Source organism: Canis lupus, chromosome X (assembly GCF_011100685.1).
Source record: "Canis lupus familiaris isolate Mischka breed German Shepherd chromosome X, alternate assembly UU_Cfam_GSD_1.0, whole genome shotgun sequence".
In the NCBI taxonomy this organism is placed as follows: Eukaryota; Metazoa; Chordata; class Mammalia; order Carnivora; family Canidae; genus Canis; species Canis lupus.
In genome coordinates this window covers 10,711,558-10,738,076 of record NC_049260.1, presented here as the reverse complement: position 1 = coordinate 10,738,076, position 26,519 = coordinate 10,711,558, and the positions used below count along the sequence as shown (strand labels likewise).

The following is a 26,519-nucleotide window of genomic DNA, read 5'->3' as shown; positions in this document are numbered from 1 at the left end:
ATAGCATAGAAACTTGAAACTTGATCCAGTCTGAGGAATCAAGGCATAGTTCCCTAAAAAAAAAAAGCAGGGGTGCTTAAACAGAGATCAAAATTATGAGAGGAGTTTCTAAAGTCATTCAGGAGAGAGAGAGTCGTAAAAGACAATGTTCGAGAAAAGGGGACAGAAGCAGTGGGCCTAGTTTAAAGACCTCTGGAGTCAGTGTGGTAGGATCACAGGGAGAGAAGGAAAACTGGTAGAAGAGAGATAGATAAGGTATAGTAGACATGGATAGAAATAGACAGATTTGGAAAATGAGAGGCAAAACTGCCAAGACAACAGGTTGAGTTAGAGGCAGAGAGATGGAGGAGAAATTATTGAGAATTATTTGGGGGGAATTGTTTGTGTATCTGAATAGATGATGACGCTATTCATTAAAACAGGAAACACTGGACAGCTAGATCAAGATTTTGAGAGAAGGCGCCTGGGTGGCCCAGTTAGTTAAGCATCTGCCTTCAGCTCAGGTCATGATCTTGGGGTCCTGGGATCAAACCCCACATTGGGTTTCCTGCTCAGCAAGGAGTCTGCTTCTCCCTCTTCCTCTGCCCCTTCCCATTCTGCTCATGCTCGCTATCTCAAATAAACTTTTAAATCTTGTAAGAAAAAGATTTGGAGAGAAAATGCAAGGTATCAGTTTTGGAAATATTGAATTAGAGAAGCCTTTAAAATATCCAAGTGGCAAGGTGGAGGAGGATGTTGGACATACAGGTTTGGAGCTCAGAAGGAAGACCTGACCTGACATTTAATAAACTTGTGGATCATCAGGATATAAATAGTAACTGAAGTCAAGGGCAGGGAAAGTTTGAGGGGAAAAAATTCTTAGGACCAAGCCTTGAAAAACTCAGTATTTACAAGACAGATATTCTGAGATGAGCCCACAGAGGAATATAGATGGAGTAGTCCAAGAGGTGGGAGGGAAAGTATGGTGTCAGAATCCAAGCCAATAAATAAATCTATTTATTTAATAAGCACTCATCTATAGGCTTTAGGCCACTAAGAGGTCAGGGAAAAGGTGACTAAGTGTCCACTGGGTTTAGCAATATGAAGGTTACCAACAGCATTCTCCAGAGCCGTCATGGTGAAGCGATGAGTGCAGAAGCCACTACGATAGAATGAGCTGAGGGGAAAGTGGGAAGTGAGGACATGGAGGGGCATCTATGGATAATTTTCAAGAATTGTGGCTAAGGAGGGATAGCAAAGTAGGTGGATGGCAGAGCAAGGGTTTATAGACAGACTTTTGTTGTTGATGGTGTTGTTCATTTTTTGGTCTGTTGATTGGTTTCGGTGAGAGAGACTTGGGCTTGGGGCTGAGAAGAACCCAGTAGAAAATGACATATGGAAGAAAAACAAGGGACAATCCAAAGTGAATGAGATCACTTAAGAAAAATATATAAAAGGAGAAGAGAATATGGTCTAGGAAGAATATATGTAAGAGATATTGTCATTTAAGGGAATACAGAGGACACATGTACTAAGATCTGGAGGGTGAAAAGGGACAAAGCAGAACATAGTTCCAAGGAAACCATGGAAAGAGTGTGTTTCAAGAAGGAAAGGGAGGTAGATCCAGGGGGTGCTGAGAAGTCAAAGAAATGTGCTGAGAAGTCAAAGAGAATAAACACTGAAATATGTCCATTGGCTTGAAAGAATGGTCATAATGGCCTGGGGTAGAATTGGCTCCCTGGAGCAGTGGGATGGAATCAGATTCCAGTGGATTAAAGTGTGAGTGGACAACCATCTCACAAAGAATGTTCATGAGGAGGAGAGTGAGCCTAGAGGGAGACCCAAAGGCAAATAGAGCTGTGGGGTTTTGCTTTTGTATTTTAAGTAAGTTGGAAGAGAGGTAAAGATAATTCAATACTGATGAGAAGGAAGAAACTGAACACACAAGATGGGATAAGAGAGTGAGGTCTCAGATACTGGAGGAAAGAGAGAATGAGTGAAAGGAGTAGACTAGGGAGAGGGGAGACCTTGTAGCCACTCTCTCTCTTTTTTTCAGATTTTATTTATTTATTCACGAGAGACACAGAGAGAGGCAGAGACATAGGGACTGGATGTGGAACTCGATCCCAGGACCCCGGGATCATGACCTGAGTAGAAGGCAGATGCTCAACCACTGAGCCACCCAGGTACCCAAGACCTTGCTCTCTCGTGTGGCAACAGAAAACAGGAAGAAATGCTGATGGAAGCAGGGATGTTTGGATTATTGATGACAAGACACTGAGGGAGTTGTGATATGGTGTGCTTTTGTTTTCTTTGTTAAATAAGAAACAAGATTGCCTCCTGAGAAAGAATCAGGGAGAGGTAGACAGCTTCAACTATCTTGGCAATATTTTATTTCCTATGTGTGTGGTGGATATGCAGGTGAACTTTGTTCTTTATACTTTTTCATACGGCTGAAATATTTTATTTGAAAAAAAGAATTATGGGTGGGGCACCTGTCTGGCTCAGTCGTTAGATCATGCAACTCTTGATCTCAGGGTTGTAGGTTCGAACCCCATGCTGGGTGTAGAGATTAGTTAAGAAAATAAAAAATACAATCTTTTTAAAAAAGACTAATGGGAAATGTGGTAGAGTCAGCAATTTCAGAAACACTAAGTTTTGAAATAACTGATGTAGGAGAAAGAGCTGGCTGGGGTGACATGGGATGCTGGGCGGGTGGCATCCTAGTTGATTTTAGAGACCATGGATTCACAGCAGATGGCCAGCTGTTCACCAGATCTCTTCTCTTTCCTCTAGGATAATTAGCTGGGCTGCATTTTCCAGCCTGTGATGCAGCCAAATGCTTGCATCTGGACCAAAAGGATGTGAGACAAGTGATAGAAACCCCCATCCTGACCCTCTACAATCCTCATGTATGTGGTCTTTTCTTTTCTTTCTCCATTAGCTGGTTGAATAGAGAGGGCTCCAAGGACTTAGAGGAAGACAGAGCCACAACAAGGCAGGAGCCTGGGTTCCTGCATGAGCAGCTGGACAGCAGGCTCCCAGGGGAGCTGTTGGAGTGAGAAGACTTGTGATGCTCTCTGATGTAAGTGACTCATTCATTTTGACTGCGCCAACCTAATAAAATTTGAGGATGCTTTGTTACAGTAGTTACTGTAGCCTTGTACTCATCTTCATGCGCGTGAAGTGATTTTTTTTTTAATAGTGCCATGTGTGGCCATGTGCAGATGATGAGAACTATTACATTACATTCTCTGGATTAGATAATTGAATAGGATGGCCCAAAGGGCAAAAAAATGAAAGGAGTAATGAATAGATGATTGGATTTGTGAACAATTACATTCATTGAATAATGAGTACATAACTAATTAGGATTCCCATTTGGAGGCAGAGGACTTGAGAGACATCAAAAGCATGACTGGTATTTCACAAACACAAAACAGATTCCTGTCCTCAGGCAGACACTAGGGAAAGTGCTCTCCACCCGTCTAAGATGGATTTACAGAAAGAAATATTGGATTCCATCCAACTGTAGTTCCTGAGGAGTCCAGACATGCACAACCAGAAAATCTCCCTGCAGAGATTCTGGAAGAAAAAGGCCCATTCCCCAGCTGTGTCTAGGGTACCCTGTGTAGGAGACCCACCCCTCTGCCTGTGGGGAGGGCCTTCTGGTCCAAGCTCAGGAAAGTGAGTTCACTGGTACTGATGTACTCACCCACAGTAGATGGAACCGTCTCAGTTATCGACTACTGCAAATGCTCGGAGTGAGGGTGACAGGATAAATGACAGAGAGAACCTGAGAGGCAGAAAGCCTGTAGGACCTATAAGTGCAAACTCCAGGGAAATCATCTTTGTAGCCATGAGACGCTTAGTCTCAGGCCCTCAACTCCTGTGATCCCAATAGGCCATTGAAACAGATGAGCTTCCCCTACTTTCTGTGAGACTTCCCTCTGTGGGCTCACTGTCAGAGCCTGGGAAGAAGCCCCAAATGTTGGCAGAGCAATACGATCAGCTGAGACCTACCCAGCCCCCTGCCCCAGCAGCTTTCCTTTTCCATCCTCCTTACTCCTGCCAAATGGGTCTTCATGTGAGCCTCAGAACCTACCTAGCACAGGAGAAGTGAAGAATATGAAGAAGGAGGCTGGGGTTGGAGAAGCCTGGTGGGAACTTTATAAATGATGGAAATAGTCCAGGCCTCAGAGCTCGACAGATGTGAGGTTGACCACTTACTAGTCGTATGGTCTTGGGCAGGTCCCATGGTTAACCTGAAATGAGGATAAAAATGCCTGCCTCCCAGGATCATTTGAGATTTTGTCAGCAGCTTATGTAAAAATCCCGGGAGCATAGTAGATCTTCATAAATGATGATTGTGTTGTTGTTGTTGTTGGGGTGGGGTGGGGGGGTGTCTCTTGAATTAGTGTCAGGCGGCATGCTTAAACTTTTCCAAAGGGAAAGAGGGAGGAGAGCAGGGTTATGCTTGGAGGTTGGCCTGAAAGAATGCCCATCTGTGCCAGCCTAGGAGCTCCACCCGTCCTCTGCCTTAACCTACGCCCAGTGCCTTGCCTTTGCACATGCTTTTCTTCTGCTCGCCTTCTCAAAGAATAGTGCAAAGTTCATCCTCTCGCTTCCTTCAGGTCTTGGTTTCAGAGTGCAGTCCTCCTAGAGGCCTTCTCTCTCCCTGCTGTCTCTACTCTAGCATTGCCCCACTGTCACTCTCTACCCCCTCACCCTGCCTTCATTTGCCTTACGAAAATTGTCAGGATCTGAAAATCATATACGTATTTCTTCACTTGTTGATTACTCACCCACTAGAATATGAGATCCACCAGGGCAGAGACCCCCTGTGTCTCCACAGTGTACCCAGTGCCTGGCACATAATAGATGCACAACAAATATTTTTAAGTGAATGAACAAAAATTTTAAATGTACTGAAATAAATTTAGTATTTTTTGTCCATTCGAAAGCATCTATTAAAATCATCATAAAAGCATCTATAATCCACATAATTTTCTCAAAGTAAAGGATTTATGTAAAAAGTTGTATATAATTTCTCTCACACTAGACCATAATCAAACCTTCCAGTCACAAAAGATGTTTTGATGGTCTGTAAAAGGATTCCTGGCAGGGTAGGTTTCAAGGTTTGATAGACCAGACATACACACACACAGGCACACTTGCACATTGATTTGTTTGTTTATACATAACTACTTGGGGACTGGGAAGCCGGGGTGAAGTACACTTAACCCTGACCGTAGCTTGAGTTTGGATATGTAGAAATAAGTTTGACACACTGGCAAGGCCCCAAAGAAGGCTGGATCACAGGGAGGGCTTACCGGTCCCCTGGGAGTGGATTTACGATGACAGACATGAGCTCAGGAACAATCAGCCAAACTTGGAAGGGTGGCCTGAGGGTGGGAAGAGATAGCCATTTTAGCTTTCCTGGGAATTCATCAGACTTGTGGTATGATGACCCCAGGGAGGCAGAAAAGCCATGAGTGTGAGCAGGACCTGCGGGTTCCCCGAAGGAGCCTTGCTGTGGGACAGCCCCAAACCGAGTCCCCTTTTCACCTTGAAGGGCGCTGTTTGGGTGCTGACATCAAGTGCTCTCAGCAATGAGGTTTGAAAGCAGCAGCTGCTCCTCTGTCTCATGGGAGCTGTGGTGACACACCTCTGCAGGGCTCTCAGGGCAGGGTCAGCAGGGTGGCCGGACGCTCCACGGAGGCAGCGCATCTCCAGCTCAGCCCTACCGAGGGGACGGAGGAGGCCCTGGCTCGTGTAATGAACCCACTGCACAGCCCGCTAGCAGATTTAGGACCTGCACATTCAGAGCCCCCACTGGGCTGCCAGCCATAGCAAGCTAGGACTGAGTCTGATAAACAGGCACCGTGCAAGGCGGCCCCGAGGACCCCCAAAATGCCCAGGGAGGAGACATTTGCAAGGCACTGCTGTTTCCATATAAGCAGATGGAAGCTGGGAGCCAAGGGGAATTCGGGATTAATATTCATAGATCCATATTTGTTGTTAATATTGATAAAACTGTATTTGTCCCCACGAGCTAGTAGAGATGGAAACATTCAAGTGCCCTTATAGCCACAAACAAGGCTAAGCTCTTTTGATTGCTCCATCCTCAGAATGGAGCCCACAATTTCCACGTTTTTCTGCCCCCACAGCAATGGTCCAAAGGGTTCAGAGCCATTCAGAAGGCTTATTGCATATATACCCTTGCTGGCTTAAGGAAAGACAACTCCAGCACATTCTAATAAAAGTCTAGATGAGAAAGTCAGCTTTGACATTGGAGTCAAATATAGACATTTAATTCCCTGTTAGGTGCAGTTTGGTTTTATTAAATTGAAAACAATTTGAAGGAAATTTCAATAAGATTGGAATCTTACTTAAATTAATGAACAGTGCTGATTACTCATTGCCAGATATATGGCTCTCAGCTGATGAGCTGCTTACAAGACAAGAGACATTTAATAAGGCTATGTAGCAGCAAAATTAGAGAAAGTGTAAGATCTATTGTTAGAAGATAATACATATATTGTTATAAGATTTATTTTATTAAGGGAAAGAAGCTGTAGGAAAGAAACCTTGCTGCATCTGTAATACAGAAACATAGCAAAATAAACTGGAGTTCCAAGTCAGGAGCAGGCAAACATTTTCTGTTAGGGGCAGACAGTATTCTAGAATCTGTCTGTGGTCCATTCGGTCTCTGGCACAGATGCTCCACTCTATCTACATCACACAAAAGTAGCCGATAGACAATATGGAAACAAACGAGTGTGGCTGTGTTCCAACAAAACTTTATTTACGGACACTGAAATTTGAATTTCATAGAATTTTCCTTTGTTTTTTAACTGCTTAAAAATATAAAACCATTCTTAGCTCGTGGAGCATACAGATGGCAGACCAGATTCGGCCCCTAGGCTATGATTGGTGGGCCCCTGTTCCAAGTGGTCGACTTTTGAAGACCTGTTGCAGGTAACCTCAAATTTCAATTAGGTGGCCCTCTATTTTCACTAGTCTACCTACTTTTGGTTCATGGAAATCTCAAAGTCTGGTTTGAAGTGATGATCCCTGTTTCCCTTCTAACCTCTCTTCCATCTGTCTTTCACCTTCTGCCCCAAAGCTCTTGGGTTTCCTTTACTTACAAGCTCTTAACACCTTCCTATAACCCAGTTACTTCCCAGATGTCTTTATTAGCTGCTCTATATTGTGCATTAAGGTATAATCAATGGTGTTGGCTGAGAGAGCCATTCTGAGAGTGAAAGAAATTGCTCTTTGCTTTGGAAGAGCCAGTCATTTCAGAGTGAGCAGTCTTTCCTGATAAGACCATTTCTAGTTCTTTGTTGCTCATCCCTCCCCACTTTGGTCATTTGGTGTGCAGGCTAATGTGGATTACTAGAGCAACTGGCCATCTTATGGTTGCAGTATGGAGCAGAGAAAAAGACCTTCATGTGCATTTTCCCAGAGAAACATAAACGTGATTTCTTTAAAATGGATCACTACTTCTAAAATAATCCAGTGTCTTGCCCTACAAGGAAAGGGGTGTGTGTGCATGCATGTGTGTTTCCATATGGGTGTGCGTGAGAGAGAGAGACAAAGAGAAAATTCAATGAAGAAAAGAGTTTTTGCTGTGACACTCGTGAACGCTCTGAGCTTGACCTCCCTGATATCCCAAATGCTTGCTTATAATTCCTGGGAAGATAGCTTCCTGATTTATTCCTCCAACTAAGTTTATTGAGTGTGTACTGTATGCCAGGCACAGTTCTAAAAACCTGAGGTCCCTCAGTGAACAAAATAGATGAAGATCCCTTTGTTTTTTAGTGTTTATATTCCAATAGGAAAAGATCGATATAAACAATAGACAATAGTTAAGTCAGGTAATATGTTAAAAGGTGATAAGTACTATTTAAAAATAAAATAAAGGGGGATCCCTGGGTGGCTCAGTGGTTTAGCGCCTGCCTTCAGCCCAGGGCCTGATCCTGGAGACCCCGGATCGCCTGGAGACCCCGGATCGAGTCCCGCATTGGGCTCCCAGCATGGAGCCTGCTTCTCCCTCTGCCTGTGTCTCTGCCTCTCTCTTTCTCTGTGTGTGTGTGTGTCTCTCATGAATAAATAAATAAAATCTTTTAAAAATAAAATAAATAAAAATGAAACAAAGGAGGATCAGAAGTTCTGGAGCTTGGGGCTTCTTTTTGTTGTTGTTGTTGTTGTTGTTGTTGTTGTTGTTGTTAAATGTCTTTATTACCTAAAGCACTGAGGTGGAGCTTGGGACTTCTAATTTTAAATAGTGTAGTGAGGTTAGGCCCATTCAGAGGTTGACATTTGAGCAAAGGCTTGAAGGAGGTAAATGAGATTGCCGTGTGGATATCTATCTTGGTTATGAATATTCAGGTAGACATTTGCAATGACATGGATGGAGCTAGAGTATAATGCTAGGCAAAATAAGTCAGAGAAAGACAAATACCATATGATCTCACTCATATGTGGAATTTAAGAAACAAACAAGCAAAGGGGAAAAAGAGAGAGAGAGGCAAACCAAGAAACAGACTTTTAATTGTAAAAAACATATGATGGTCACCAGAGGGGAGGTGGGTAGGGGATGGGTGAAACAATGATGGGGATGAAGGAGCACACTTGTGGTGATGAGCACCAGGTGTTATATGGAAGTGCTGAATCACTATGTTGTATACCTGAAACTAATATTACACTGTCTGTTAACTAACTGGAATTAAAATAAAAACTTAAAAAAAAAAAGTAAGTAAATGCAGAGAAAAAAAAAGAAAGGCAAAGAATAAAGAGCTTCCTTTTAGCTCTCTTTCCAGTTGGAAAACATCATAGGAAAGGTTTCTGGTTCCAAGTTTAATTAACTCCCCAGAATCCCCTCTCTTATTCTGGGATGAGAGGTAGTGTAAGAAAAAATTAAGATCTGAAATTGGACAGGTAAAAGTATAAATCCCAATTCTGCCTATTAAAAGGCATGGGATTTAGAGCAATCTGCAAGCATCAGTTCCCTCAACTATAAAATGGAGACAATAATAGTAATACCTCAATCATAGGGAGTGCGTGCTCTGGCAGCACATATGATAATACTTCAGTCATAGGGGTATTTTTAAAGATTTTACTTATTTATTTATTTATTTATTTCAGTGAGAATGAGAGAGAGCACATGCATGCACAATCAGGGAGGGGGCAGAGGGAAAGAATCTCAAGCAGACTCCCCGCTGAGCCCAGGGCACAATGCAGGGCTCAATCCCATGACCCCTGAGATCACCACCTGAGCTCAAACCAAGACTCAGAGGCTTATCCAACTGAGCCACCCAGGAGCCCCATATGGATTTTTAGACAGATTAAATAGAAGTTAGAATAGTACATGTCAAAATAATAATAATAATTGGAGCAAGAAGAAACTTTGGAAAGTGACGGATACGTTTAAGTCCTCGATGGTGATGATGGCTTTCTAAGTGTGTACTTTTCCCCAAATTCATCGAGTTGTTTACATTAAATATAACTTTTGAAGTGTCAATTATACCTCAATTAGGTAGTTTTAAAAATATAAATAAGAAATTGAATAGTGCACATAAAACACTTGGCACAGGGTCAGCCATAAGTATTTACTACTATCGTTAGGTGTTATTTTTTGTATTTTCTACCTTGAAAAAATAACTTTGATGCTTTATTTAAAAAAAAAAACTTAACAGGGATACCTGGGTGGTTCAGCAGTTGAGCATCTGCCTTTGGCTCAGGGCGTGGCCCCAGGGTCCCAGGATCAAGTCCCACATTGGGATCCTTGCATGGAGCCTGCTTCTCCCTCTGCCTGTGTGCCTTTCTCTCTGTGTCTCTCATGAATAAATAAATTTTAAAAATTAAAAAAAAAACTTAGCAGAAGGGATTTCATTGCCCAAGATTTTGATGTAAAAATTGTCCAAAGAAATTTATCTCAAGTGGAATAAAATATCTGTATAGAGTTAATTAGGAGCTCCTACCCTCGTCTCCCCTGGGACTTAAAGGTGTATATGCTCATGATAGTAATCCTATTATGCTTAGTTTCTCTGATGAACCATATATGTAAAACTATTACTTTCTTGAATGCAAAAGCTTACTATTTACATCAACAGACAGGAGGAAAAATGATAATGAAACCAGCTGCTTGGTTTTTTTTAAAAGGCCCTTTATAATAATTTCTTTTCATTTTATAGAATTTTAAAATTACATGATCAAAATCTCTTCCAGAGAAAATTGCCCAAGATGAGAATCTTGCCATCTATAGAGAGAAGATGAGTCCTGAAATGTTGTACAAGTAATTGCCATAAAGTTTAATGAAAATCTGTTCCAATACGGTGAAAATCAAAGAACAAGAAATATCTGCCATGCTAGCAGCAGCAGCTAGAAGAAGAAAAACCTACCATGTTTTATAAATAAATGTGAGGATTTCAACTAATGGGCATAAGAAAGGGAGAAAATAATTACAACTCCATGCCTTGGAGAATGTTATTTAATTAAGCAAAATGATAACAAACCTCCATTCAGGACACAGTCTCACATTCTTAGCAATTTCCACTCCGAGGGAAGGAAAGAACCAAAGTAATAACTAGACTGAGATAAATTAGTGTTTTCATTCCTGGTGAGCTTCCCCACGCACATTAGTGTCAGCATCGGTAGATTTGGTTCTCTTTTAAAATGGATAGACTGAGCAGAGAAAAACATTTTATTCTCATCTTGCATTCAACAGGCTAATTGCATTACATGAACAGAAACAAATAACCGTCTTCCAAAGCCTTTCAAATCTTCCCAAACAAAAGCTTCCTTCCATGATGCACACAGCAGACACACTCAAAGTGACTTCTCTCCCAAAGCTGGGCCTTTTCCACCGGGCTGGGCAGGAGTAAAGGAACAAGGTCATTGGAAGCAGACAGGGTAGGCTTCCAGGCTTTGCCACTTGGCCGCTGGGTGATCTCTGGCAATTGATTTAAGCTTCTCGGTCTCTTATTCCTCACCTGTGAAAAGGAGGTAGATACTGTCTTATAGGGGCACCTTCCAGCGGTGGCTGGGGAAATCCACCCTGCGGATTTCCATTATTTCCATTAACCCCCTACCCCCAGAGCCACCACAGGTAAAGATGAACTAAAAATAAGTGTGATTACCCTGAAAACAAAGCTTCAAGCTAAATCCTTAAAGTTTTCTCATTTCCTTCATCCAGCCCACAGAGAACTAGATCACCCCTTCGGAGCCCTTCCCATGTAACAAGATGTAGTTGAAAGATTATGGTTGTAAGTTACAGAAGTCCATTCAAGCCAGCAAAACAAAAGTTTCTTAGAAGGATCCTAGTGTTATCTCTTGGGGCCCACTGAAGATCAAAATTGGGAACTGGAAAACTGCCAGCAGCACTTCTTCCTTCTGCCTCCTTCTACCTGTATATCTCTAAATTTGATGTTTTAAAATCAAAAGAGGATCCGTAGACACAAACTTAAAAGAAAAACATGAAAAATCGTTTTCCTCGGGTTTGACAGTTCTGATCAATTCTAGATACAATTCTAGGCCACGCATTTTAAGTAGATAATTTGAATGTCTTCTACATAAAGCAATACCCTGTCTCCACAAGACTTGCAGGACGCTGTCACAAAGCAAGTGCCCTCTTTAGATTCCCCCAGGTGGGGCTCGCTCTTTGCTTACCCCAGGATTCAAACAGGGAAAGGCAATTATTTTTCGACGTATTCCGAGGTAATACAAAGTCTGTGGTCACTTTAAATCTCAGAACACAGTCTCTAATCAGTGTTCAGTCCCAAATAATAATGAACCCTTCAATCTTCATTTAAAGGTCCTTGTTCCCCTCTCTTGAGTCTGGTCCATTATACAAGAAAATGAAAGACAGCACCTCACTGGCTCTCTCCTGCAGATAAAGAGTCACCCCAACACCTTTAACCCCTTGGTGAGGCTGAGAGGCTTAAAAGCAGTTTCCTTTTTGCAAGCGCTGTGTGATGGTGGCCCTCACCACCCAATTTGGAGTGAAATCCCATAGCCTTTGGCATGGGTCCCTTGGCTCCCTTGACCAGCTGCTTTGGTCTCTGCTCATTCCCCTGCAGCCTTCTCCATCTGTGGAGGATTGCCCTTGGCAAGTAGAGTGGCCTTGCTGGAGGTGCCATCCCAGGATGCCCCAGGACTGTGTGATGACAGGGAACAGAAGCCCTGCTTCTCTGCCCCCGGGGGCAAAGCAGACCCCAGGTACTGTCCATGCTCCAAAGCTCCCCAAAGGTTCAATCAAGCCACTGCTGTACTTCACCTGAAACCACTTTCTTGCCCAATCCCTCCCATTCCTTCTCCTGCTTTCTCCACTCCTTCACATGCTTGTCCTCTCAGCATTCTTTTACGTAAAACTCCATGGCGCAGGCTCTGTTTCTAAGGAATGCAGTAGCTATATGTTGTACCTTCATTCCTCAGTCAAAACTTCAGTGACACCAGAAGCTGATTACCCTGTGTTATCCTAGCCCTCTTCTGCCGGAACAGTGATGAAGTCTCCCAGAACGCTGTTTAATAGTAAGGTATTGCTTTGCCTCAAAACAAAACAAACAGACAAAAAACCCCAAAAAACAAAAAACAAAAAAGCTTGCAATTCTAGACCCTCCCTATTTTCTCTTTTGTCTCTGATTGCTTCCTTCCAAAAAAAGGGAGAAATCGATGGGGTTTTTATTTTTATTTTTTCTTCCCTTTTAAATCATATATTTGGCTGTCCAATACCTAACTCTGAATACCAGCATTTTCCAGTAAATCAGAAAAGAGGATTATCTGTCAACTCTGAAAGGAAAATCAAACCAAGATGCACAAGCAGGAAAAAAAAATCAATTTTCTCCAGGTCATTCACCTACATCATTCCTTGAGAATAGAAACAAAGCAAAAGAATTGCTTTGTTCTTTCAGACAACCTGGCCCAAAGGAAGCAGAAGAGAAAAGATGAACTCAGAGTTGTCTGTACTTAAATAAAGCCTTCTTGTGAGTAAATAATGTTCATTAAAAGGTCACTCTCGATTCTTTTCACTCAGTTCTGACACAGAAAAATGTCTGATTGCCAAGAAGAGCATTTTGTCCTAGTGTGAATCCTAGACCACAGAAAGGCAGCATTAATCCAGACAGCCTTGAGGGGCGAGGGCAACCCTGAAGGCCTCCCACCGGACCACAGGAAAGCAGAGGGAGGTAAGAAAGAAAGTGCTCAATGATGCCCCAGGATGGAGGTCAGCAAACATTTTCTGTAAACACCAGATAGTAAATATTTTCATCTTTGCGAGCCATACTATGTCTGTAGCAACTACTCTGTTTTGCCATTATAGCTTGCAAGCGGCCATAGACAATACTTGAAAGAATGGGCATGTCCAGTTCCATGAAAACTTTATTAACAGACATAGAAATTTGAATTGTATATAATTTCATATACCTTTAAATATTTTTTAGTATTTTTCAACCATGTAGGAATGTAAACATATCCTTAGCTCATGGGTCATCTGAAAACAGGAAGCGGGCTGGATTTAGCCCACAGACTGTAGTCTGCCAATCCCTGCTCTAAGTCATAGGGTAGAACTTCTCCAATTCATTCGGGACTGGAAGTTAGTGGTTAAATGGAAAAAGTCAGTTAAAGTAAAGAATCATAAAAATAATGATACTTACTCTTAGCAAACAACTTTAAATAATAACAGACCAGGGGCATCCAGGTGGCTCAGTCGGTTTAGCATCTGACTCTTGATTTCCATTCAGGTCATGATCTCAGGGTTGATCGAACCCCGGGTCAGGCTCCACATGAGGTATGGAGCTGCTTAAGATTCTCTCTTTCCCTCTGCCCCCCCCCCATTTAAAAAATTAAAAATAAACAAATAACACACCAATATATACGCACTTACCAGTTCTTTCCATGTAGGACCATGACTTTTTATTTTAGCAGAAGTCTGCCAGTTAGATTGCAGACGCCTTCTTTAGCCCTTCAGCTAATGTTTCTAGTTTGTTTTAGTCTTTAGAGGAGTGAGAATCTGCAGCTGTTTACAAATTCATCCGAGGTGCAGAGCGTTTCTAGTTTTTACAAACCTCCCCAGTCTTTTAGAGTTTGTGCCTCCCCCCACAATTTTTGACAGCAGTATTTAAGGAACTTGCCTTTGCAAGTGTTTTTCCAAAGCACCCAATCTTAAGATAGCAATTTTCTTCCTTATTACATTGTGTAATTGCTATGACAAAGGCAAGTGGCATCAACAGGTTTAAAAGCAAATGCAATGAACACTTGGTAATCACAGAACTTAATGGTGGGAACAATTGTGTGTGTGTGTGTGTGTGTGTGTGTGTGTGTGTGTGTGTCAAGAGGGTGTAAATGAGACCAGCCTTCCATATGGAAGTGTCCCCTGGGCAGTGAGGCTGAGAGGCTTAAAATTCCATAGAAGGAAGGTAGTGTCTGTTAACGTGAATCTAACAATCACTTGAGTGGTGTATCCTGCTTTCTGTCCGTGCTCTTCCGGTGCTCAAACTGGATGGGGGTGGGGGAGGAGTAATACCAGGATTTCACATCTTAGTATTAGAAGCAGTTAGTGGGATTGCTTTTCCTCTGTTTAAAGTGAGAGAATGCCTCAAAGAAATGTGGTTGTTCTTTTCTTCCTCGACAAGGATGAAAGCCCAGTTCAAATGAGTTCGCCCACCGTCTAGGAGGTACATGTTGAATTGTCCCAGGAGGGGCCAGGGCTCCAGCACGCACAGGGCATGCTCTGCTTGGAACAGGAGTGCAGTGAGTGAGTTTTGTGGATGGAAGTTAGTACAGCTGTTGAAAGAGGGTCGGGTTGATTACAACACAATCATCGTGAAAACATAGTCAAAATGTAGTGGTGACAGCCAAAAGGGAATTGGGAGAGAAGGAAAAGAAGGGTAGTCTCAACGAAACGATCACCATGTTTCCCAAAATAAATGTGTCATCTCTTCAGCAATTAAATTCCAATGCTTTTATCTTCTCCAATGAGCGAGCACAGTATTGGTGAAAAACTAATTCATATATTTGAATTATTTGTATATATCTTTGTAGGTCTCTCCAGTAGAATATGAACTTCCTCTGTAATTAATATTTGTTTACTCTATTCTCATGAAGAAAAATAAAGTGGCTTTTAGCCTCCATTTCAGTACATGCCATACATTCCTGCTGAACCTTAAATGGGATAGACGCTATGCCCATTCTTTCCTGAAGGGATGGATCATCCTATTTCACATGTCCTTAGTACTAACATAACCCAAGATAATTGACAAGAAAAAGACTGTCAAACACTTGAACACCCGAGCTCCTGATTGGGGCCTCAATTCATATTTGATCTTTTGGGAAAATCTGATATTCAGTTTGTGCTTTGGCCTGTTGTCACTCTTTGGATAAATGCACATTATAATCCCCGAGGGCCTCACTGCACCCTGTGACTCCTTTAGACTAGCTGGATGCGAGGAGAGAGGAGGAGAGGGGAACGATGCTCATATGTCATCTTATAACACCTGAAGCTATCATTCGTTGTGCTCTTGATCTTCAAAGATGTTTACAGCTGTCTCCTGGGACATGTGAGATCCTCTTCAGTGTTTCCCTGCTGGTCTACTCTGTACTGAGTTCCCTTGACTACAGGATACATCTGATTTCTCCCTTAGACCTTGGGTAGTTCATGATGCACCTCTGTTACCCGCCTTCCCAACGCCCTCTCCTGACCAGGGAATACTCCTGTTTGCCTATGTGACATCCACACACTGAAAATTCAGGCCATCCAAATACGGAAGCCCTCTCTTGACTCTGGAAACAAAGGTGATTCTTGGCCCTTCCTGAACCTCCTTTTCATTTCTTTTTTTTTTTTTTTAAAGAATTGATTGATTTGACAGAGAGAGCGTGCACGCGCACAAGCAGGGGGAGCAGCAGGCAGAGGGAGAGAGAGAAGCAGGCTCCCTGCTCAGCAGGGAGCCATATTCCAGCTCCACCCCAGGATCCAAGGATCATGACCTGAGCCGAAGGCAGACCCTTAACCCACTGAGCCCCCCCAGGTGCCCTGTCGTTTTCATTTCTTGAGCAGGAGTCTGACTTCAGTCCTTAGGCCTCTGAAGCTTTCTGAGGCAAGAGTCAGACACCAGTCCCTGGATCTCCCAACAGCAGGTGACACAGTTCAGACTCTTGAGGTGCTTTCCCCCATGGCCCGCTGTCTAGGGTAGGACTAGAAGGCAACCCCTTCCCAGCCCACCTCTAAAGGCAGTGACACCCCATAGTTCAGCACGGTCCTCTGCAGAGAAATTGCTTCTGCAATCTCCTTTACTAAGTCCTCTCTCTGATGCCTCTTTATAGCCTCGACTTGGCTGTGGGGTCCAGGGGTCCTACACAAGATCTTGGACTCATTTCCTTTAAAATCACATTTGTGGTGCTTGCGCTGACTCATTTGGCACTTCTGTGTCTATTGTAATTTCTGTTGTGATTTCTTGTCTGGCCTGAGACTTTCATCTTAACACTGTTAGTTACACATGCAAACTTCCATCACCCAGAGACAATCACTGAAAATATTTGGATATATATGCTTTTCTATATATAAAGTATATTTTTCTTAACAAAACTGAGGTTATTTGGTAATCTGAATTTTTTTTCAATCAGCAATATATTCTAAGCATCTTCCCATGTCAGTAAATCTCTACCTCAACATTTCTAACAACGAAAAGCTATTCCGTTGTATGGAGGCTACCATTATGTAATCAATTCCTTCTTGACATAGATTGAAGCTGTTTCTTCTTTCTATTTTGATAGACGACCCTGTGAAAGACATCTTCAGGGGCACCTGGGTGGCTCAGTAGTTGAGTGTCTCTGCCTTCAGCTCAGGTCATGATCCCGGAGTTCCAGGATCAAGTCCTACATCGGGCTCCCCACAGGAAGCCTGCTTCTCCCTCTGCCTATGTCTCTGCCTCTCTCTGTGTGTCTCTCATGAATAAATAAATATCTTTTTAAAAAGACATCTTCATTTATATACTTCAATCCATTTAATTATTTAACTAATATTTATTGAGCACCTATTATAAAAGAGTAGTATGATCTCCTTGGGATGAATTTCTAGATGTGGTAGCAGAGTCAGAGTTGTATGCATATTTTAAAGCATTTAGTATATATTTCCAAATTATCCCGCAAACATGTGCATTTGTACATTTGTGTATGCAAGTATGTGAAAGCGAGTGTGCATTTAGTCCTTGGAGAAGAAGAAAACTTGTTTTTGAAACTTCTTCACAATTTGGGGAAATTAATATAGTATAACTAACACAAGTTATACATGTATTTATTTAACCCCAACAAATTATTGGATATGCCTTCTTTTACTCTAAACTAATTTTAGACTTACATAAAAGTTCAGAAATAATACAGAGACTCCATTTATCCCTCGCCCACTTTTCCTGATGTTGACAACCTATCATAGCACAATTACAGAGAACAGGAAATTAGCGTTAGCGTATTAGCAACCAAACTGCAGAACTTATTCAAGCTGCACTGGTTATTACCCTAATATACTTTTTCTATTTCAGGATCTTAGCCAAAATCCCACTTTGTATGTAGTTATTATTTCCCCTTGGTCTCCTCCAATCTGTAACAGTTTCTTAGTTTTTCCTTATCTTTTGTGACCTTGAAACTTCTGAAAAGTACTGATCGATATTTTGAATAATATCCCTCCTTTGGGGTTTGTTTGATATTTCTAACAGTCGGAGTGAAGTTATGTGTTTTTGGCAAGAGGATATTATATCAAGGGTTTCGTGATGTTGATATGTCTTACTACTCGGCGATGTTCACCTTGATCTCTTGGAAATGCCATTTTAATGCTTCAGAAGGAAAGTGCAAGTAGTACTGGAGAGCATCAACTATATACTAGGCAACTGCCTTTGTTCTTCCCATATTCTGAAAGACTCTAAAGTAAATCTCATTATCATATTATACTGAGTCTCTTTAAAATCCTGTAGCTCGGGACACCTGGGTGGCTCAGCAGTTGAGCATCTGCCTTCGGCTCAGGGCATGATCCTGGGATCCGGAATCGAGTCCCACATTGGGCTCCCTGTGGGGAGCCTGCTTCTCCCTCTGCCTATGTCTCTACCTCTCTCTGTGTATGTGTGTGTATCTCATGAATAAATAAGTAAATCTTTAAAAAAATAAAATCCTGTAACTCACCCGAAGTCATAAAAGATCTGACTCCAAAACCAGGGCTCATCCCAGCACTGGATGAGGATCTCTTTAACATAGGAAGCCATTAACAGCAAAGCCAAGTACATGCAGGTATGAGTTGCTACTCTTCTAGAGTTTGATTCTCAATTTTGTTTTCCTCAAGGAAGAGATCTGTCAAGCCACACGTTCCAAAATAGTGCCTTGTTATTGATTATGAAGCCAAATATTCAGTGATCAAAGTTTATGGAAAATTTCTCCATCTTAACACAAAATCACAGTGCCTTTGAACCTTCCTCTGCAACATTTGTGAGGTTATTTTCTTTCAGTTTATTTTAATCTAGCAGCCAAAAGACAAGTGCAAAATAATTTCCTAAACTGCAAATGGTGAGATGTTGTTTTTCCCCTGAGTTATATGTAGACAATACTTGCGTCAAACTGATTGTCTGGAAGTCAGTGATTTATTTCTGTCTACAGATAGTTCGTCTCCCGGGTAAGGAAAACACTAAAAGTGTAATATCTACATAGCACTTACCAGTTTGGTTTTTTAAAAATTTAATTCCAGTATAATTAACATACATTGTTTATATTAGGTTCAGGTGTACAATATAGTGATTTAAAGCTTCGATAAAACACCCATTGCTCATCACAATAAGTGTATTCCTTAATCCCCATCACCTGTTTCCCCCATCCCCCCACCCACGTCCCCTCTGGTGGCCATCAGTGTGTTCTCTAGAGTTAAGAGTCTGTTTCTTGGCTTCTCTCTCTCTCTCCCTCTCTTTTTTTTCCCTTTGCTCATTTGTTTTGTTTCCTAAGTCCCACTTAAGAGGACTGACTTATGTCACTTAGCATTATACTCTGTAGCTCCACCCATGTGTTTGTAAATGTCAAGATTTCATTCTTCTTTATGGGATGGAATGGAATAATGTTCCATTGTATGAGTACACCACACCTTTTTTATCCAATCATCTATCAAACACTTGAACTGCTTCTGTAATTTGGTCATTGTAAATAATGGTACTCTAAACATAGGGATGCATGTTATCCCTTTGAATTAGTGCTTTTGTATTTTTTGGGTAAGTACTGTGTAGCACAATTACTGGATCATAGGGTAGTTCTATTTTTAACTTTTTGAGGAACCTCCATACTGCTTTCCACAGTGGCTGCACCCATTTGCATTGGTACCAACAGTAGCACTTACCATTTTGGGTAATTAATGCCTGTGCTCTGTGTGATTGTCCCTGCAGTTCCATAAAGGGTTAACACTTCGATCTGCTCCAATAGGATGGCTGAATTTGAAAGAAGAACCAAAAAAGTCGAACCCCCGAAGAAAAGCAAAATGCATAATGCACAGAAAGTGGTTAGCATAGTGGCTGGGACACAGTGAACACTCCATAAATTTTAGCTCTTGCTGCTGCTGAAGTTGTCCTCATTGTTTAACCTGGGGACAAGAACTTGTGGCTGGCTCGTCCCCTGCTCCATGAGGCAAAAGATCAGACCGCTATCAATTTCGAAAGGAAGATGGGTGCTGTCTGGCCAGTTTGGCAGCTGTTTACCTTCTGTAAGTGCTCTTGTGCTATTCCATTGCAATATAATCTGAAAATGCCATTGCGAACACATTTGGGAGCAAGGCTTGGAGCTAAATCAAGGCAATGTGGCAAGAGTCAGTTCACTCAGCCACTTTTGCAGTTAGTTATTTCCCTTTGGGCTTCCCATCTGAGAAGGTAGCCTGGCTCTAGGGCAGACTCTCCCAACCACAGCACTACTGATATCTGAAGCCTGATTGTCATCGTTGTTATCATAGAGGCTTGTACATTGTCGGATGTTTTGCAGCATCCCCGGCCTCAATCCCCTAGGTGCCATTAGCATCCCTACCCTAGTTGGAGCCATCAAAAATGCCTCCAGGCATTCCCAAGTGAACCCTGGGTGGCCACATCACTTCTGTTGAGAACCACCCTCAAAGGTCATGAGTAATTCCATACTCAAGGTAAGTGATCGGAGATTCAAAATGGGAGTATAGGGAGATGGGAGACAATATTTATTGAGCAATAAGTGCTCTAACAGATGTTACCTCACATACTTCATGTAATTTTCACAACAGGTCTATGAGATAGCTTTTATTACCCATTCATGGATGGGAAAACAGAGACTCATGGGAATCAGGTGGTTTGCCCGAGTTCCCTCCTAACTGTTCTGTAGTGGAGTGGAGATTTGACAACCAAGTTCATACTCATTCATGATTCTCAGTTCAGATTGAAAAGGCTCAGCGTCATCAGGCTGTCTCTTCTGCCCAGGAAGGGGACAATTACATTTACCAAGCACAAATGGTTATTAAGCTATTGTCTCTCCCAACAAAATCTATCAGTCTTTATTCGGCCTCATAAAGCTGTGGTTGGGACTCTGTTAAATGACATTTCTCCTTTACCAGTTAGCATCCTGTTTGGGTTTGCCAATAGGGGGCACTAGAGAAAAGTGAACAGGCTGGAGGAGGAAAGAGGGAGTTCCTTCTTCCTATAAACTAGCTCTTCCTGTTCCAGCTGATCCAGCGACCGCCACTGCTGAGTGCCTAAACTACTAGTAGCAGAAACTGATGCTAAGTCTCGGATATGGCAACAGTCCCCCAGGGGACACACCAGCCACCTGGTGGCAGGTTAATTACATTGGATCCCTTCTGTCACCCATGGAGTAGTGTTCTCTCTTTGCTCGAGCAACATGTTTTCTGGATATTGATTTGCCTTCCTTGCCAATAATGCTTCTGCCAGCACCACCATCTGTGCACACATGGAATGCTTTATTCACCATCATGATGGCCCACAAATCATCGCTTCTGACCAAAAGCTCAGGTCATAGGGAAAAAAGTGTGGCAATGACTGCATGCCCATGGAATTCACTGCTCTTATCACATACCTCATCACCCAGAAGCAGCTGGTCTAATGGAAGAAAGGAAAGCCTGACTAAAGATTTAGTTATGACCAGTTAGGAGGTGAGTAAAACAAAGAAGATTGGGAGCTAGCTCACAGGAGGTAGCATATGCTTTGAATCAGCAACAAATACCTATGCCTAGCTCCCATAGGCAGAAATCATAGGCCCAGGAATCAAGAGATGGAAGGGCGAGTGGCTCCTCTAGCCGTTAAACCTAATATCTTACAAATGGGTTTGATTTAAAACCCATTACTTGAGATATACTAGTTTGGAGGATTTAGTTCCCAGCAGGGGTCACGACCATGAGTTCATTAAATTGGCAGTTGAGATTGACACCGGCCATTTGGTACACCTGGTGCTCCTGAATCCACAGGCAAAGAAGGGTAACGACCTGCCCTGGTTTAGACAATTGATCTGGATTACCAAAGGAGATCGAGTTGCTGCTTCCCAGTGCAGTTAGAATAGATTATGCCTGGAATCCAAAGGATTCTCTGGGAATCCTTCTGGTACTTCCTATGTCCAAGAGTAAAAGCTAATGGTAACAGCAACCTCCCTCCCCAATCCCCTCCAAAAAAAAAAAAAAAAAAAGGCAGAACCACCCAACCAGGCAAAAGAATAGAATAGCAATTAGCTGGCCCAGGAAAAAAGGAATATGAAATGGCTATTGGAAGAAGGCAGTTATAAATATCAGCGATGGCATTGCAAACAGCTATAGGTCTTTGGTTATAGAAATGAAGTCTTCAGTTATATTTTCTTCCTTGTCTCTGGCTGTGTGTGTGTGTATGTGTGTATATACAAGACCAGTTCCTTTTTTCCCCCTCTTCTCCTTTTCCTTCTTTATTTTATGTAAGTATTGTTCATGGTAGTTAACTTCAAATTTTAGTCTTTCTTTTACTTTAAAGTAATTTTAGATTCACTTAGAAATTGCAAAAATTGTCATAGTTTAGCCTTTAGCTTCCAGAATATTCAAGTGTGATTGTGACTAAACTCGAGGAGGGATAAAATTACCCAAAAAGAGAAATAGTGATTGCCAACCCCAATCATGATAGTTGGGACATAGTCTTTCCCCTTTTTGAAGAGAATATGAGGGCATCTTTGCTTATGCAAAGGATGGTTGTATATTGTTAGGCACAATAATAAAATTGTTCCTTCAATAGAATATAAAATATGTGCAAGAGCATGTATGGGTCCTACGCTACCACAGGTCTGGATTCTGTCAATTATTGGGCCATGATCTCTCCAGTGCACCCTCCTCTATGCTGCTTTGGGACTGGATCTCAGCAAACTACATTTCTCCTTTGCCAGCCGGCTTCCTGTGAAGTTGGGGTTGTAGGGGGAGCTAGGCTGCAATTAAAAGACTGGAGGAGGAAAAAAAAAAGAATACCTTTCTCCTTGCTATTTCTGTGTCATCCCAACAGTAGTAGACCTTTCTCACAGCAGTACCATTGGTTCCAGCCTCCACCTTTCATTTCTGTCCCCAAACCAGCTTTATCATGTTACCTCAGAGATACCAGAAGCGGTCAGATTGGGTCTGAGCCCAACATCCACAAAGCCTCTCTCCCAAGCTTCTTTTTTTTAACAGTTTTATTGGGATACAATTCACATATGATAAAACTTGCCCATTTAAAGTATACCTTTCAGTGGTTTTTAGAATATTCACAGAGTTGTGCAACCATCAACACAATGTGACTTTAGAACATTTTTACCATCCCCGGAAGAAACCCAGTATCTATTGGTAGTCACTTTCCTGTCCTTCTCTACCCCAAAGCAACCATTAATCTACTTATTGTCTCTATGGATTTGCCTATTTGGGGCATTTCATATAAATGAATTCATACAACTTACAGCCTTTTCTTCACTTAGCGTAATTTTTTTAGAGTTCATTCATGGTGTAGCATGTACTTCATTCCTTATGGCTGAATAGTAGTCCATTGTATGAATATATCACATTTTGCTCAGCTGGTCATCAATCAGTAGATATTTGGGTGCTTCTACTTTTTTGCTGCTGTGAATACTTATACTATGAGCATTAACATACAAATGTTGTGTAGGCCTCTGTGTCCATTTCTCTTGGGTATATATCTAAGAGTGGCAGTATCGGGTCATTTGATATTTTCCAAGCTTCTTAATTCTGATCATCTCTATCTCTTTATTGTATTCCCACAACCCCAGGAGTAGCAGCTCCTTCCTTCAATTATAATCACTAGATGACCTCAGTGTTCCCTTTCATTCTTTCTGACCTCTAATACTATGCAATCAGTTCCCCACATTATGTTTTTTCAGTTGAACTACCTAGTCTGATTTCTGTTTTTTTACTAGACCCTGGATAATATAATCATGTGAAGCATTATAATCAGTTTATCCATCTTCGCTGAGCAAGAAATAGAAATCTCTTTAAACCTCAACAGTTCAGATGTAAATAACACACAGTGAAAGCTGTGACATCAGCATATATGTCCTGTTAGTAACAGGATTCAATTGGAATCCACTGAGTGAGTGGCCACCCTGTGATAATATTTTAAGCATTTTTCTGAAATGGTTTAAAGCTGGTACCACTTAAATCCTCAAGGAAAGGGAATCACTGGGTGGCTCAGTGGTTTAGCTCCTGCCTTTGTCCCAGGGTGTGATCCTGGAGTCCTGGGATCGAGTCCCACATCAGGCTCCCTGCATGGAGCCTGCTTCTCCCTCTGTCTGTGTCTCTGCCCTTCTCTCTCCTCTGTGTCTTTCATGAATAAATAAAATCTATAAATAAATAAATAAATCCTTGAGGAAAATCCATGCCCTCATTTCTTCCTTCTCTTATGTCTTTATTCATTTAGTAATTATTTCTTTATCACTTAATTTATACCTGGCACTATTCTGGGCACTGCTGATATAGTTCTTTAGAAAAAAGAAAAGGAATTCACTTGAAAGAAACATACAAGATTCAGTTCTAAACCAAAGCAATCAGAAATATTATAAAGAAATGTATTTTATTGTTGTAGCAGTAAATAAGATATATAAAAATCTTAATCATAGAGCTTATATTTTAGTGGAAGTAAACAAGTAAGTATAAATGTAAGTGTCAGATGGTGGATAGTGATATGGAGAAATTTAAAGAATGGAAAGAAGATAAAGAGGGCTAGGTTTGGGGGTACATCTTTTAATAGGCTGGTCAGGAAAGACCTCCATGTAAGAGTAGCATGTCAACAAACTCCCAAAGGAGATGAAGAAGAAAGCATGTGATTATCTGTGTATGGGGAGTTGTGGGGGAAGCATTCCAGGCAGAACAACAGCAAGGCTTCCTGTTCAAGGCCTTGAGTTGGGAAGATGCCTGGTTTGTTCAAGGAACAGGAAGGAGACCTACCTGGCTGACTTGACTCCGGGGGAAAGCTGGAGGAAAGAAGGTCAGAGAGGCAATGTAGGATCCATCCGATAACACCTTGCATGCCATTATAGAGACGTGGGCTTTGACTCTGCGTGTGGTAGGAAGCCAGTGGAAGAATTTTAATGAGGAAATAACATGTCTTACATTTTAACAAGATTACTCGAGCTTCTGTGTTGAGAATAGATTATGGTAATGCAGCTAGAAGGCAATAATCTGAACAAAGAATATAGTGAAAACAATGGTGAAATAAGTAGTTGGATTCTGTATTTGTTGACAGAGTGCAACTGGTTCTACCATCACTGGTCAGGGAAGCTCCTCTCTATACAGTCAGTCTGGAAATGTGTGAGATGAGAGAGAAGTCAAAGATGACTCCCAAAATTTTAGTCTGAGCACTTGGAAAAATGAATTGCCTATTATCAAAACAAGAATAAATGGAGGACGTGTAGGTCTCCAGGAGAAACCGTGAGTTCATTTTTGCTTATGCTAAGTTTGGCATCTCTGTTAGCCATCCAAATGGAGATGTCAAGAAGTTAGTTGTATATACACATCTGAAGTTTAGGGGAGAATCAAAACTGGAAATATGATTTTGGAAGTTCCTGATGTATGTCTAATATTTATAGCCATGAAAATAATCCGGAAGATTAAGTGAGGATTTTATGTAGAAAAAGAACAAATTCAAAGACCAAGGCCTGGGGCAGGCAGCAAGACCTTCAGAATTCAAAGAGACAAGAAGAAACCAGTAAAAGAGATTTACAATGAATGGATATTGAGATTGGAGGAAAAGCAGAAGTATGTGGTGTCATAGAAACCAAGTGAAAAAAAGTTTCAAGGAGAGGGTGTGATTAACATTGTGGCATCTTCCGTCTCAGGGCCTCAGGTCACTATGGATGTATGGAAGCATACATGAAGCAGTTAGATCTCTGTTCTGTGTGAATTTGTTTTCATAAGATTTTGCTATGTTTGTGTATGGCATAAAATAGGTCAATTACTCACTTCCCGTAGGGATATTATAAATAAATACAATATATTGCTGCAGTAATGGGAATATTTCATAGGTTATTATTATCTTTCTGCCATGGTGAAAGATTTTGACCATTTGTCTTCAACAGGTGGTTCTATATCAAACTTTGTATTGTTCTCTCAGTTATATCTTGAAGCAGAATATAAGGAAAAATAGAAATGAAATGTATTAGTTGGATAGACAGGCTATTGTATGGTGATTAAAACACTCAGTGGTTTACCCAAGGTATATTTCTCTCTCACTAAAAATCCAATATGGTTGGTCAAAGAAGGTCTTGTCATCTCATTTAGGGATACATGATGGTGGAGACCCCACTCTTGGTAGCTGCATCTGGCCTCCGAGTCTACAGCAGCAGGAGAAGAGAAGACTGAACAAATGGGTGGATGCTTTTAAGGACTTGCTTTGGGAATGTTTTTTTTTTAAGATTTTATTTATTCATAAGAGACACAGAGAGAGAGGCAGAGAAACAGGCAGAGGGAGAAGCAGGCTCCACACAAGGAGCCCGATGTGGGACTCAATCCCGGGAATCCAGAATCACACCCCAAGCCAAAGGCAGACGCTCAACCGCTGAGCCATCCCGGGAATGGTTTAGATAGCTTCCACCAACAACCCAGTGGACAGAACCCAGTTTTGTAGTCTCAACTATGACAAAGCCAGGGAAATGAGTCTTCCTTTCTGCCCAGGAAAAAGAAAAATAAAACAGTTTGTTGAACAGATCACCTTGTCTCTGCTACAGGAATGGAGAATAAGGAAAAGAAAGACAACAATAAAATAAAGTTCTTTATAATATTTCTGATTGTTTTGATTCAAGACTGAATCTTGTATATTTCTTTCAAGTGAATTCCCTTTCTTCTTTCTAAAGAACTTGAGGAAAACTTTTACTTCTTTTTCAAGCCATGTGACTTGAAGAGACTTAAGAATTCTGACATCATTTACACATACCTGAGTTCCTGGAGCAAAAGTATTTTTATATGAAATATATAGGCTTATGTAAATTATTTATGGTTTTTCATATCTTTGGACACAATCAGACACAGCCCAGGAAGCTGCAACGTAATGAGATAGCCT

The 26,519-nt window shown here is 41.6% G+C and overlaps 1 protein-coding gene across 13 annotated transcripts in view; it reads left to right on the top strand.

Annotated features, from left to right (window-relative positions):
* FANCB (FA complementation group B) overlaps positions 1-12,375 on the top strand; it is a 459,601-nt gene extending 447,226 nt beyond the window's left edge. For 12 of the 13 annotated variants that reach the window (XR_005386146.1, XR_005386147.1, XR_005386149.1 and 9 more), the window contains one exon: positions 2,924-3,125. The gene's annotated coding sequence lies outside the window, so the exon portion shown is untranslated. Of the gene's footprint in view, positions 1-2,923; positions 3,126-12,065 lie in introns of those variants that run through there. The other variant, XR_005386142.1, reaches the window with a different exon arrangement.
* The last annotated feature ends 14,144 nt before the right edge of the window (positions 12,376-26,519 follow it).